Consider the following 15,156-nt stretch of genomic DNA (forward strand, 5'->3'; position numbering starts at 1 on the left):
TGCAGGATTATAGGACTTAATAGTGCCCAGATAATCTGGGATAAAGAGAAAACCTGGGATCAGACTTTGGGATAAAGTGCCTGTCTGGTAGGGACCTTAGTTCCACTTGAGAGTATGAGCATTGGGGGCCATCCAGACAGCCCTATATCTCAGAATATCAAGGCAGAAAATCTCACAATATTTGCTTTGAACTGGGTGGGTGCTGCAGCGATCCAGGGGGGCGGTGATGGCCACAGGTGCATTTGGGGGCGATGAATAACTGTATTACCTTTCTATTCTGAGTTCAAAAAATAGTTTCATAATTTCAAACTTCAATGTTTCTAATTTACACCTTTCTTTACTATATTTGGCCCCTGGTGGTGGCACAGTGTGTTAAAGCACTGAGCTGCTGAACTTGCAGACTGAAAGGTCCCAGGTTCAAATCTGGGTGTGAGCTGGTGTGGTGTGAGCTCCCGCTGTTAGCCCCAGCTCCTGCCAACCTAGTGGTTCGAAAACATGCAAATGTGAGTAGATCAATAGGTACCGCTCCAGTGGGAAAGTAACGGCGCTCCATGCAGTCATGCCGGCCACATGACCTTGGAGGTGTCTACGGACAACGCTGGCTCTTCGGCTTAGAAATGGAGATGAGCACCAACCCCCAGAGTCAGACATGACTAGACTTAACGTCAGGGAAAACCTTTACCTTTACTATATTTTATGAAAAAGGTAGAAACATTAATACAGTGGAGTCTCACTTATCCAACATAAACGGGCCGGCAGAATGTTGGATAAGCAAATATGTTGGATAATAAGGAGGCATTAAGGAAAAGCCTATTAATGATTTATAATTTTACAAATGAAGCACCAAAACATCATGTTAGACAACAAATTTGGCAGAAAAAATAGTTCAATACGCAGTAATGCTATGTAGTAATTACTGTATTTATGAATTTAGCACCAAAATATCACGATATTTATTTATTTATTTATTTACAGCATTTATATTCCATCCTTCTCACCCCGAAGGGGACTCAGGGCGGATCACATTACACATATAGGCAAACATTCAATGCCTTTTAAGATAGAACAAAGACAAACAAACATAGGCTCCAAGGGGCCTCGAACTCATGAACTCCTGGTCAGAGTGATTCATGGCAGTTAATTGCAGCTGGCTTGCTCTCCTGCCTGTGCCACAGCCCGGGCCTTTCAATATTGAAAACATTGACTACAAAAATGTGTTGGATAATCCAGAACGTTGGATAAGCGAGTGCTGGATAAGTGAGACTCTACTGTACATATATCTTTGTTTAATTTTCAAAAAATTAATTTTCAAGGGGTGCTGAGTAATATTTTTTTCTGGAAAGGGGGTGGTGGGCCAAATAAGTTTAGAATATTGTTCCATCTGAGAGTTTAGGCATTGGGGGATTCTGGGGCGTGCCGTCCACATCCATTCCCCCCCCCCCCCCCAGCTACCTGGTTCTGTCCCTGACTGCAATGCATACCTGGAACCCAGTTTCATCGAAGAGCCTGGGCATTAGTGGATTCCAGGGTGTGCCGCCCAAGTCCTCTCTTTCTTAGCTTCCTGGCTGCAATGAGTACCTGAACTCCGTCCCACCTGGGTGCATGGGGGATTCTGGGGTATGTAGTCCGCCTCCTCCCTCCCCCTGGCTCTTTGCTTCCTCACCTGGCTGCAACACACCTGAGAGCGAGGAAAGGGCTTTCCTTCGGGGGCGGGTCCCTGGGCGGGGCGAAGGGGCGACTCTGGGAAGGAAGGACGGACGGAGCCGGGCAGGGACTCAGCCCGGGAAGAAGGAGTCGCACCGGGATCGCAAGGAGGCAGAGGCAGGCTCACTCACTCTTCTGGGACACGGGTAAGAACAGTTAACCCGGGTGCGGGGCCCCGAAGTAGGAAACCAAACTTATGGCTTAAGTCTCCACGCGTGTCCCGCTTTGCTAGCTTCCCTCTTTGGAAAAAACTCCTCCTCTCCGGAGATGAGATCCTCATAATCATAATTCATTAGCTGCTCTGGCTTTGTCGGTTTCTGGGTGCATCTACACTGTAGGATGAATGCAGTTTGACGCCCCTTTAACTGCCCTGCCTCAAGGCTGTGGAGTGATGGAAGGTGAGACGCCAGCACTCTTTGTTCGCAAAAGTTAAAGATCTTGTAAATTTAGGGCTGAATTAAATCCCACATTATCTACTTTGAACTGGAATATATGGCAGTGTGAACTCAGACAGCCCAGTTCAAAGCAGATATTGTGGGGTTTTCTGCCTTGATGTTCTGGGTTATATGACTTGTGGAAGGTCATGAGTTCGAGGCCAGCCCGTGGCGGGGTGAGCACCTGTCAATTAAAAAATAAGAAATAGCCCCTGCTTGTTGCTGACCTAGCAACCCAAAAGATAGTTGTATCTATCAAGTTTTTTTTTTTTTCGTGTCAGGAGCAACCTGAGTTGCTTCTGGAGTGAGAGAATTGGCCGTCTGCAAGGACGTTGCCCAGGGGACGCCCGGATGTTTTGATGTTTTACCATCCTTGTGGGAGGCTTCTCTCATGTCCCTGCAGGGAGCTGGAGCTGATAGAAGGAAGCTCATCCACTCTCTCCCCGGCGGGATTCGAACCTGGCAGCCTTCAGGTCAGCAACCCAACCTTCAAGTCACAAGGCTTTTATCCCCTAGGCCACCAGAGGCCTAGTAGGAAATAAGGTACCACTTATAAAGTGGGGAGGCAAATTTAATTAATTTATGACGTTGGAATGAGGAAGTGCCGTCACAGTGGATGACGAAGCAGCTGCTCCCCCCCTGTGGCCAGAATCAAACATCCCCTCAAGAGAAGGTTAAATTGCCTCAGCGTCTGTCTCTGTCTTGGTTCTATGTGTATATGGGCATTGAATGTTTGCCCTATATGTATATAATGTGATCCGCCCTGAGTCCCCTTTGGGGTGAGAAGGGCAGAATATAAATACTGTAAATAAATAAATAAATAAAACACATTCATAATATAATAATACTAAATTTATTTTTGTATGCCTCCTCCATCTCCCCAGCTGGGGACTCGGGGTGGCTCACACGGGGAACAAACCCAATGTAATCACATAAAATCATAAAATAACAATTTAGACATCAGACAACACAATTCAAAAAACAATTTAAACAAGTCATAGTTAAAAGCGACATAGTTAAAATACTAAACAATCATCCAGACATTAAAGGTCAAATATAGGATAACATCAGGGTGATAATCAAAACTGGTTTAGGGAGTGTCTATTACAAATAGGACATACATCAAATAGATAGAACAGGTAGGGAAGATAAATCTGAATCTCAACAGTGTAGATGCCCCCTCTTAAGGTGACAATCCCACTTTCTCCCCCTTGCCCTCCCTCCCTTTCTCCACCCTTCCCTTTGGCAGTATGTTTTGAACTTGTTATTTATGAGAATTTGTACTCAAAGGGATTCAGAAACAAGGTGGCTACCTGGAAGACTTAGCAAGATTTTTGAAGTCTGCCAATCCCAACATCAGTTCCAATAAACTAGATCCCATGTAGTTCCAACTAGAATAGACTCACTTATATAAGTATTACATTAAAAGATTGCTAATAATTGGATGTAGGCTTTTGCCAATCTCAAGATTTAAAGATAGAATAGGAATGATATCCCTTTCCAGCTGATGTTGAAACTTTGCCTGCTGGGTAGAAGATGCAGGCCGACAACACCTGGAGACCTGCATAATCCCCACCCATACAGCAAACACATTCTCTTATCTGTTCCATTCAGCAAATCTGGGCCATTAGATTTTCCATTGGGCCTGAAGTCAAGGTGTTGGCTTTCGTATATGCTGTTGTGTGCCTTCAAGTCATTTCTGACCTGTAATGGACCGTGTAGGCTCGTTATAGGCAGAAGAGGCCTTCTGCAGGACCAACCTTTGTTGTTGTTGATGTTGTTGTGTGCCTCACTTTGATGACCTTGAGTCCCTAAGTCAAACGTATCACAGGATTTTCTTGGCAAGATTTGTTCAGAAAAGGTTTGCCATTGTCTATCCTGAGGCCAAGAGAATGTGACATTGTTTGTTCCTGTAAATGCATATTAATGTTGGAGCATTAATAAATTGATTGGTTGATTGAGTTAGACATGCTCATTCTTGCCCAGTGAGTTTTATGGCATTAGCACATATATACAGCAGAGATACTTAAAGGACCGTGGTGTTGGAGAAAAATTCTGAGAGTGCCTTAGACCGCAAGAAGGTCCATCCAGTCCATACTCCAGGAAATAATGCCCAACTGCTCACTGGAGGAAAGGATATTAGTGGCAGATGAAGTACTTTGGCCACATAAAGAGGAAAGACAGGACAGGAAAGCTTGGAGGAGATAATGATGATGGGAAAAAAGAAAGGTAAAAGGAAGAGGGGCTTACCAAGGGCAAGAGGGATGGATGGTATCCTTGAAGTGACTGGCTTGACCTTGAAGGAGCTGGGGATGGCCACGGCCAACAAGGAGCTCTGGCGTGGGCTGGCCCATGAGGTCACGAAGAGTTGGAAGTGACTGAACAAATAAGCAACAACAAACTTAAAGGTCTACTTTATCCAATACCAACTTCTGTTGTTGGTTGTTGTTGTTGTTGTTGTTGTTGTTGTTTTGTACCTTCTAATCATATCCAACTTGGGGTGCCCCTGAGTCAAACCTATCATAGGTTTTGTTGGCAAGATGTGTTCAGAAGTTTACCATGGCTTGAACCTGAGTGAATGCAACATGCCCAGTGGGTTTCATGGCCAAGCACACATTTTAACTATGGCCTCCAGACTTGAGGTTCAGTGCTCAAAACACTACACCATGCTAGCTTCTGTTATTATCTCAACTGGGATTTATAATGACAATGTGACTAGCTCAGGATCATTCAGTGGGTTTCATGGCAAAGTTCTGATCTCAACCTTAGTCTCCAGAGTTGCAGTCTCATGCTTAAACAACTACATCATGTTAGCTATTATTATCAACCTATCTGAAATTTGTAATGAGTTGAATAGGCTTAGATGAAAAATATGGTTCATAGCACTCTTATCCATGATGCTGTATCCTCAGTGGTGGCACCCAAAGTAACAAACACACTCTTTACTAGCGAAGGGGGAATAAACAAAGGTTTGTTTTGTTGTTCACATTGGTTGTGAAAGCCATGTGGTTTGAGGGTTGGTCAAGGGCTCTAGAGACCAAGGTTCAGTGAAGGCAAGGACAAAAAAACCTCCTGATAGGTTTATTTTAAGATTGCCATGAGTCACAAATGACTTGAAGGTATACAGCAAAAAATTGCTTGTTTGTATTCCTTTATCAAGCATTTGTCAAGCTACAGTACCTGTCACATTTAAAAAAAACCTGTGCTTTTAAAGAGACTGTTAGCCACCCTAAACTCCAATACGAAAGTTGCTAAATAAGATAAATACTTCATGAAACAGCGAAACTCGGACATTTTTGTGGAATGAGCCGATCTTGTTTTTGGTTGGACGCAGTGGAGAAGTTGTGATCTTGGAAAGTCTGGAGACCTGAAAGTGTCTCCATTGTTCACTCTGCATCTCATCAACAGAATTTGAATATGCTCATACCTGATAGTATTATTGTTTATACTTTATAGCAGTGATCTCATTGTACAGGTATGACCACACATACTAGTACAATGAGATCAGTAAGAGAGCATCATCTCATCTTTGCATATCGAAGGTGCTGTTCTGCTCTCAACATCCTCATTCTAAAGTCTGAAATGCTCTGCACAGTTGCCTGGCCTAAAGCCTCATAGAGCGAGGGTCTGAAAGATTAGATCTTTTCTGATCTTGTAAGCTAATCAGGGTCAGCCCTGCTTATTACTTGGATAGGAAACCACCAATGAATACCCAGTGTCATAAGCTATATATTAGAAGAAGGAACTGGCAAAACCATCTCAATATTCTTTGCCTAAGAAAACCTTATGAAATTCAAGTGGTCATCATAAGTTCATAGGTCACCTGAGGTCACTAAAGTCCAAAGATGGTTTTCCACCCCACTGACATATAACTACTAGGTCCCATGGCTGGGTGGAGTCTGACTCAATGTTTAACTAGGAGTATGGAGTCAATATGTAGGCAGTACTGTGATTTTCTGTGGGATGTATATGGCAGCCAGCACATCTGTTGTAGGTGAAATGCTAATTTTCAGTAAGCGAAAGCACTGAATCACATTGTAGAGAAAGCACACAATGGAAGCTAAGATTGAGGTTCCACATAATAATGAGACCTTGATATTCAATGGGATTTGGTTCCAGATATCAAAATCCATAAATGATCAATTCCATTATATACAGTGGTGTTCCTTATATAAAATGGCAAAATCAAGGTTTGCTTTTTGAAATTTGTGTTTTTTCACAAAAGCTATTTTCAAGCTATGGATAGTTTGAAAGCATGGATGCAGAATTTGTGGATATGTACTGCATTTAGTGGAACCTATTTCTGAATATCCTTAGGTACGCATTGCAGAACTGTGATTCAGAAAGTGGCTTCCTTTTCTGCCATGAATTCATTAGACAACTTCATACAACCCATCATTTTTCGCTCCTCATATATAGAACGGGATCATCATAACTGGTCTACCTGGCAAGGCTATTTGTTATGATTGAGCCTCGTGGCTCTGTTTCTGACAGGCGTGGGCGTAAGACTCCTCGAGAGTCGGATACTCTCGAGGAGCGAGAGAGAAAAAGACTGCGAGACATATTCGCAGCACCCTCTGACGAAGAGTCTTTCGAAGGGTTCACGGAGAGAATGGAGGAAGGGCTGGTTAGCTCAGAGGAGGATGAGATGGATTGGACTCGGGTAAGGGAGGAATTGGGGGCCACTGGCCATGATGGGGCAGAAGATGAATGGGGACCTTCAGGATTAGACCCATGGCGTAGCTGGAGGGATGGGACGGGATCCACAGCTGGAGATGCTGTTGGGCGTAGTCAGAGGTGTTCCAGCTCTGACGAGGAAAGTGATGAGGAAACGCCCGGGTTAAGGAGGGCAGCTGACAGTGATGAAGATTTGTAACTGGCATAAAATGGGGCTTGGGAGCAATTGCAAATTGCGTCGGGCAAGGTAATCTGGGCAAACGCTTGGGATTCGTGTGTGTGTGTGGGACGCTTCCCTGAAGACTTGTGTACTTTCCTGTGCTGAGACGTAAGTTGATTGGAATCCAGGGTCAGACGGCGGGAGGGATTGTGTGGGCATTTGTTTGTGCAAACCTGTGCTTACTCTTATTAGCTTGACCTTCCGTCGTCTTCCTGACGGACGCCATCTCCTGCTTTGAGAACTCGGACTGAACTGACCACGGCTTGTCTTCCCCCCTTCTTGGACTTGGAAAAACTACAAACGTCTGCTTCTGGCTTTGATCTACGGAACGGAACTGGTCTACTCTACTGCTAAAATCCCTGGCTGCGTCTGCTCGTGTTGGAGATCCTGTCTGCTGTGTGTGTGTGTGGGAGCGACGCAAGTTACTCTAAACTCAGTGTTGGCAGCAGAGAGGAATCTGCTGCCAATTAGTTGCATTCCTTGTATCTTTTGTTCCTTGCCTTTCGTTTTGTTTATACCCAGGCTGAAGAAAGCAGTTTGTTTTTACCCGGATTAAACTCCGGTTTAATCCGGTTTATCTTTTGAACATTTACTTTTGTCCCTTTTTGCTCCTAAAGGCAAAAATTGCCTGGCCCTTGTGTTTTTACGGGCATTTTTGAGTTCTGTAATCTAATAAACTCTGTTACTTTGAATCTTGTGGCGTCCTGTCCTTGACAGATTGCCCGACGCCCATAAAAGGTTTATTGCAGCAATAAACCCGTCAGGAAGACGATGGATGAGTTAAGGGTCAAATTAGATCAATTGCAAACGGCCTTTACCGTTAGCCAAACCGCTCATGCCGTGAAAGGACATGTTTTGACTCCTGAACGCTTTGACGGAACCAGGTGCAAGTTGCCAACCTTTTTGGCACAAGTGGAGCTCACGCGTATCCTACAGACACTAGCAAAGTGGCCTTTATTTTGAGTTTGTTGACCGGTCCCGCAGGACAATGGGCCACTAATTTAATTTTGGGAAATGACCCAGTCAAGGACAATTTGAATAATTTCAAAAAGTTGTTAACTGATACTTTTGGGGATCCTCTCCGCACGGAGAACGCTGGGTGGGCTCTGTATCGGTTGAAACAGGGAAAGGGGACTGTTTTGGATTACTTAAATAAGTTTAACCTGTATCGCCACCAGCTGGATTGGGGGGAAAATGCATTCATGCTTTTATTTACTGCCGGGCTAAGTGATATGCTCCAGGATGAATTAGCACGCTTGGAGCCGGCTGAAAGCTGGGACGCCTTAGTAGCTAAGGTGCTGCGTTTAGACGCAAGGTTCGAGGCTCGTAAACATTCAAAAGCAATGTGTGCGCCACCCATGCATGTAACCAGGGCACCTGTGGTGATGGGGGAAGAGCCCATGGAGCTTGGGGTCTTTAAAAAGCTGTCTACAGAAGAAAAGAGCCGTAGGAGGCAGCTGGGCTTGTGTTTGTACTGTGGGAATGCTGGGCATTTTGCCAAAAGTTGTAATGTGAAACCTTCCCAGCTTTCGGGAAAAGGCCAGCCCTAGTGCGACGTGAGTCCAACGCACTAGGGCTCCTCAAGCAGTCAACTGAGGGGAGGAAGCATGTTTTCGTACCCATTACATTATCTGTTGGGGGAAGGGAACTTGTTTCTACTTTGGCACTGCTGGACTCAGGAGCCACGGTCTCTTATGTAGATATTGAGTTTGCTAAGAAGCATGGCATTCCTAAGGTGCGCAAGGCATGCGACGTGTGGGTGGAAGGAGCAGATGGGAGACTGCTGGAGACTGGGGTGGTTAACCAGGAAACCTCGGCAGTAACGTGGGAGGTGCAGGGAGTAACGGGAACGTTTGTGTGGGATATTACGAGCTTGCCTAGATATGATGTGATCCTGGGGATGGATTGGCTAGCTGTAGTAAACCCACAAGTAGATTGGGCAACACGTAAAGTGATTTTAAAGAGGCAGGATTGTTGCACTCTAAATGTTACTCATTCTGATATGGAGGGAGTGCCTGCTGAGTATGGGGAGTTCTCTGATGTATTTTGTAAAAAAGAAGCGGACAAATTACCACCGCACAGGCCATATGATTGCGCCATCAAGTTGGCAGAAGGTGCGAAACTGCCAGCAGGGAGGCTGTATGCCTTGACTGTACCGGAAAGGCAAGCTTTGCGGGAGTTTCTAGATGAAAATTTAGCCAAGGGGTTTATTCGCCCATCTAGTTCTCCAACTGCGGCACCAGTATTCTTTGTAGCCAAAAAGACTGGGGAACTTAGGCTGGTCTGCGACTATCGGATCCTAAACAAATACACCATTCGGGATAGGTACCCGCTCCCTTTAATCTCGGAACTGTTATCAAGGGTGCAAGGGGCTAAGGTCTTTACCAAGCTTGACCTGCGGGGGGCCTATAACTTAATCCGTATACGGGAAGGGGATGAATGGAAGACGGCATTTAACACGTGTTTCGGATGCCACGAGTTCCGAGTCATGCCTTTTGGGCTTTGTAATGCTCCTGCGGTCTTCCAGAGGTTCATGAACGATGTGTTCAGGGACCTAATTGACCAATTTTTAGTGATTTATTTGGATGATATCTTGATTTTTTCTAAGGACGAGAAAGAACATCGTCAACATGTCAAGCAGGTTCTGCACCGACTGCGGGCTAATGGGCTTTTCGCCAAGGCTTCCAAGTGCGTCTTTCATGTGCCTGAAGTGGAGTTCCTAGGTCATGTAGTGTCAGGTAGGGAACTTAAAATGGACCCACATAAGGTTGACGCCGTCAACTCATGGCAGGAGCTGAAGACTAAGAAGGATGTACAAAGGTTCTTAGGTTTCGCTAATTACTACCGGGAGTTTATTCCGAATTTTGCAAAGCTCACGGTACCTTTGACGCAGCTTCTGCGCAAGAAACAGCCATTTGTGTGGGGGCGGGAAGCTCACGAGGCATTTCTACAACTTAAGTCTAGTTTTCAATCGGACAACATACTAACCCATCCTGATGTTGACAAACCGTTTGTGGTAGAAGCGGACGCTTCTAGCTACGCGTTGGGGGCTGTATTGTCTCAGAAGGATTCCTCAGGGACCTTGCGTCCCTGTGGATTTTACTCGCGGCAACTAACACCCTTCGAGCAGAACTATACCATATGGGAGAAGGAGTTGTTGGCGATTAAGGTGGCGTTTGAGGTGTGGCGGCACTGGCTTGAAGGGGCACGGCACCAGATCGTGGTCAGGTCTGATCATAAGAACTTAGAGCACTTGCAAACAGCAAAGAAGTTAAACCAGCGTCAAATCCGCTGGGCTTTGTTTTTCTCCAGGTTTAACTTCAAGGTGCAGTTCGTGGAGGGGAAGGCAAACTTGCGGGCCGATGCTTTATCCCGCAAGCCAGAATTTAAGACCAATGAGCAGGTAGTATGTCAGACCATCTTGCCTACTGCCTCGCTGTGTGTTGTAGATAATGAGCTCGGGTTACATGACCAGATCCTTGAGGCTCAGAAAGATGATGTGTGGACTCAGGAGCAACTGATGTTGCTCTCAGCAGGTAACCGTACCATACTGCCGCATCTCCAAGATCAAGACGGGGTATTGGTGCGTAGGGGGCAGGTTTACGTACCAGTGGGGGCCCTCAGGTTGGAGGTGATTAGAGCCCACCATGACGAACCCATGGCTGGGCACTTTGGCAGGTTCAAGACCGTACAGCTTATCACCAGGAGCTACTGGTGGCCAAAGATGCGGCAAGACATTCTGCGCTTTTGTGACAGCTGCGCCGTTTGCCAGCAAAGTAAGACGCCTGTTGGGCGCCCTAGAGGGTTGTTGTCGTCTTTACCTGTTCCGGAGAGGCCATGGCAAATCATTTCCATGGATTTCATTTCAGATTTGCCTAAGTCTGGGGGTTATACTTGTATTTGGGTGGTGGTGGATTTATTTAGTAAACTGGCTCATTTTATTCCTTGTTCAACCATTCCGGCGGCCCCTACGTTGGCCTTACTATTTACAAAGCACATCTATCGCTTGCACGGAGCACCCGAGGTGATTATTTCCGATAGGGCTCCGCAATTTGTGTCACGCTTTTGGAAACACTTCCATGAGTGCTTGGGGACTAAGTTAAACGTGTCGTCCGCCTTCCATCCGCAAACGGATGGACAGTCGGAACGGGTTAATGGGCTCTTAGAGCAGTATTTGCGTTGTTTTTGTTTAGATCAACCCACGGCTTGGGTGAAGTGGTTACCGGTGGCGGAATTTGCTTACAACAATGCGGTGCACACGTCTAGTCAGCATACGCCGTTTGAGCTTACTTATGGCTTTCACCCACGGGGAGGTGTGGCGCCGTCGACCAATGTGGTCTCTTCGGACCCTGTGTACCGCTCTACGGAAATGGCTGCATTGCATGATGTTGCCCGTCGCTTACTGTTGGAAGCTAAGGCAACGCAGAAGACTCAGGCTGACCGCCACAGGCAGGCAGGGGAGGAGTTGGAAGAAGGGGATTTGGTGTGGTTATCTTCCAAACATATTAAACAGGCTGGGGGAAAGTTTGCGCCTCGGTATTTGGGTCCCTTTCCTATCGTTAAAAAGATTTCTTCTGTTGCGTTTCGTTTGCGTTTACCGTCTAGTTTAAAGGTCCATCCAGTCTTTCATCGTTCGCTGTTGAAACTTGATACCTCTAGTCGTCGTGGTGCTATAGCGGAGGGTATCACTGCCACTTCTCCGCCATCGGGGGAGGAGGCCTTTGTGAGAGGGGATAGTGTTATGATTGAGCCTCGTGGCTCTGTTTCTGACAGGCGTGGGCGTAAGACTCCTCGAGAGTCGGATACTCTCGAGGAGCGAGAGAGAAAAAGACTGCGAGACATATTCGCAGCACCCTCTGACGAAGAGTCTTTCGAAGGGTTCACGGAGAGAATGGAGGAAGGGCTGGTTAGCTCAGAGGAGGATGAGATGGATTGGACTCGGGTAAGGGAGGAATTGGGGGCCACTGGCCATGATGGGGCAGAAGATGAATGGGGACCTTCAGGATTAGACCCATGGCGTAGCTGGAGGGATGGGACGGGATCCACAGCTGGAGATGCTGTTGGGCGTAGTCAGAGGTGTTCCAGCTCTGACGAGGAAAGTGATGAGGAAACGCCCGGGTTAAGGAGGGCAGCTGACAGTGATGAAGATTTGTAACTGGCATAAAATGGGGCTTGGGAGCAATTGCAAATTGCGTCGGGCAAGGTAATCTGGGCAAACGCTTGGGATTCGTGTGTGTGTGTGGGACGCTTCCCTGAAGACTTGTGTACTTTCCTGTGCTGAGACGTAAGTTGATTGGAATCCAGGGTCAGACGGCGGGAGGGATTGTGTGGGCATTTGTTTGTGCAAACCTGTGCTTACTCTTATTAGCTTGACCTTCCGTCGTCTTCCTGACGGACGCCATCTCCTGCTTTGAGAACTCGGACTGAACTGACCACGGCTTGTCTTCCCCCCTTCTTGGACTTGGAAAAACTACAAACGTCTGCTTCTGGCTTTGATCTACGGAACGGAACTGGTCTACTCTACTGCTAAAATCCCTGGCTGCGTCTGCTCGTGTTGGAGATCCTGTCTGCTGTGTGTGTGTGTGGGAGCGACGCAAGTTACTCTAAACTCAGTGTTGGCAGCAGAGAGGAATCTGCTGCCAATTAGTTGCATTCCTTGTATCTTTTGTTCCTTGCCTTTCGTTTTGTTTATACCCAGGCTGAAGAAAGCAGTTTGTTTTTACCCGGATTAAACTCCGGTTTAATCCGGTTTATCTTTTGAACATTTACTTTTGTCCCTTTTTGCTCCTAAAGGCAAAAATTGCCTGGCCCTTGTGTTTTTACGGGCATTTTTGAGTTCTGTAATCTAATAAACTCTGTTACTTTGAATCTTGTGGCGTTCTGTCCTTGACACTATTGTTAGAAACTACTAGAGGAAAGGTCAAAATCCCTTTAGTATTAAAAGTAGCCTAATATTAATAATATAAATATTTGCTGTTTCTGTGTGTATGCATGTGCATTCATTGTAACCACGAGTCTTGATTGCTTTTAGGAATGTGGTTAGACAAGTGTTCTAGATATTTATCAAATGACATCATTACAGCCCTGTGTTATGATCCCTTTTTAGTGCCTTTTTGTGTGTTTCATTTGTTGTCTATATCTACCTATAAATGAAGATACTTTGTTTAAAAAAACTTGAAAGGAAACCTTGATCTCACAGCTGAATTATCCTTTGAAATTTATCATTGTAATAAAAAGAATAACCAATAAAGCTGATATTTCCATAGAATATTTTTCCAGATGAAAATAATGCATTTGGGTTGTCTGAGGAAACCAAAGCCTCACTGGCTTTGCAAATGCTCAGTATCATTCTTTTGCAAATAGGTTTTTATGACCTCGCCCTGGGCATTTGCTGAGATCAAAGTCTACTGGCTATAAGTAGTAGGATAAGGTACATTTCCTAAGGCACTCCTACATTTGATCCATGAAATATTGCTTGCTTGTCACTCTTCTTGAAGAAATCGTAAGGTTACTGTTTTTCTGTTGCTTTCTTGTTGGCACTGAGCTCTTAAAAGGTTACTATCTATAGGGAGCATATCACATTCCCAAAATTATGTGTCCCGCCCCCGAAATCTGCAGAACCTCCAATTTACATCTGCTGGTCCATGCCCTTACCCACCCCCCACTCGAAATGTGTCTCTACTTCAGAAGGGAATGGTATGCATTTTGGAAAGAGCTTTGAAGTGGTTTTGAGAAGATTTAACATGTTAATATTTACTTATAGAAGGCTTACCCTGTTTCATTTCATATGTCGACATTCTTACGTCTGGACAAAAATGTTGCTGATACCAGTTAAGCTACTTTTTTTGTGTGTTGTAGGAACCATTCCCTGTTCTTTCCACTTAATTGTTGTCTCTTGTTCTATATTTTCTGTTTAAAAAGTAATGCCTAGGATCCCATCTATTTGTTAACTGATATATAGCTGTAGTTACTTAAATTATAAACCTGGGTATTTGGCAGACATATTAAACAGGCTGAAATCAATGAAGCAAAACCAGTTGCCTCAGGATAAGTGTTTCTAAATGTGTGCAAAAGAATCTGAGCCAGGCCCTTCCCTGTTTGCAGCAGTTCTTTGGAAAAAGTTGATTAAATCTGCAGTGAATGTTTATTGCAGGGGTGGGGAAGCAGTGTTTTGAACTTTGATTTCCAGAATCCCCAGTATGATAAGGCATTATGGGATTATGGGATAATAATTACATTCAGCTATCTAGATGTCCTATACCATGGAACTGACCATTATTGGGAGGTACAGTAGAGTCTCACTTATCCAACGTTCTGGATTATCCAATGCATTTTTGTAGTCAATGTTTTCAATATATCATGATATTTTGGTGCTAAATTCGTAAATAAGGAAATTACAACATAGCATTACTGCATATTGAACTATTTTTTCTGTCAAATTTGTTGTATAACATGATGTTTTGGTGCTTAATTTGTAAAATCATAACCTAATTTGATGTTTAATAGGCTTTTCCTTAATGCCTCCTTATTATCCAACATATTCACTTATCCAACATTCTGCCGGCCCGTTTATGTTGGATAAGTGAGACTCTACTGTATTGATAATTCCCAGCTAGGCAGCTCTACTCCTTCACTGAGCTACTAACTGAAGTTTTCCATAGGAAGGACCCCATAGCCTCCAATTGTTCCTGATTAATCCTCTATCATCCCATTTTCCATCTGCTTTTAAATGTTCTTGTTTCAGTCTCCACATTGCATTTCACATCTTTGTCTTCAGCTTGCATCAATTACTGTAAACAGAGTTCAGCGTGCAATAGGACTCATAGGTAAGGTAAAGGTTTCCCCTGACGTTAAGTCCAGTTGTGACCGACTCTGGGGGTTGGTGCTCATCTCCATTTCTAAGCCAAAGAGCCGCCGTTGTCCATAGACATCTCCAGGTCATGTGGCTGGTATGACTGCATGGAGTGCCGTTACCTTCCCACCAGAGCGGTATTTATTGATCTACTCACATTTGCATGTTTTCGAACTGCTAGGTTGGCAGGAGCTGGGGCTAACAGCGGGTGCTCAAGCCGCTCCCGGGATTTGAACTTGGCACCTTTTGGTCCGCAAGTTCAGCAGCTC

General features: G+C 45.0%; 1 protein-coding gene across 1 annotated transcript in view; it reads left to right on the top strand.

Moving 5' to 3' along the window:
• Positions 1-1,720: 1,720 nt before the first annotated feature.
• ccdc68 (coiled-coil domain containing 68) overlaps positions 1,721-15,156 on the top strand; it is a 39,612-nt gene continuing 26,176 nt past the window's right edge. Inside the window, exon 1 of the mRNA XM_003223655.4 lies at positions 1,721-1,850. The gene's annotated coding sequence lies outside the window, so the exon portion shown is untranslated. The remainder of the gene's footprint in view (positions 1,851-15,156) is intronic.

The sequence above is a fragment of the Anolis carolinensis genome, chromosome 2 (genome assembly GCF_035594765.1).
Source record: "Anolis carolinensis isolate JA03-04 chromosome 2, rAnoCar3.1.pri, whole genome shotgun sequence".
In the NCBI taxonomy this organism is placed as follows: Eukaryota; Metazoa; Chordata; class Lepidosauria; order Squamata; family Dactyloidae; genus Anolis; species Anolis carolinensis.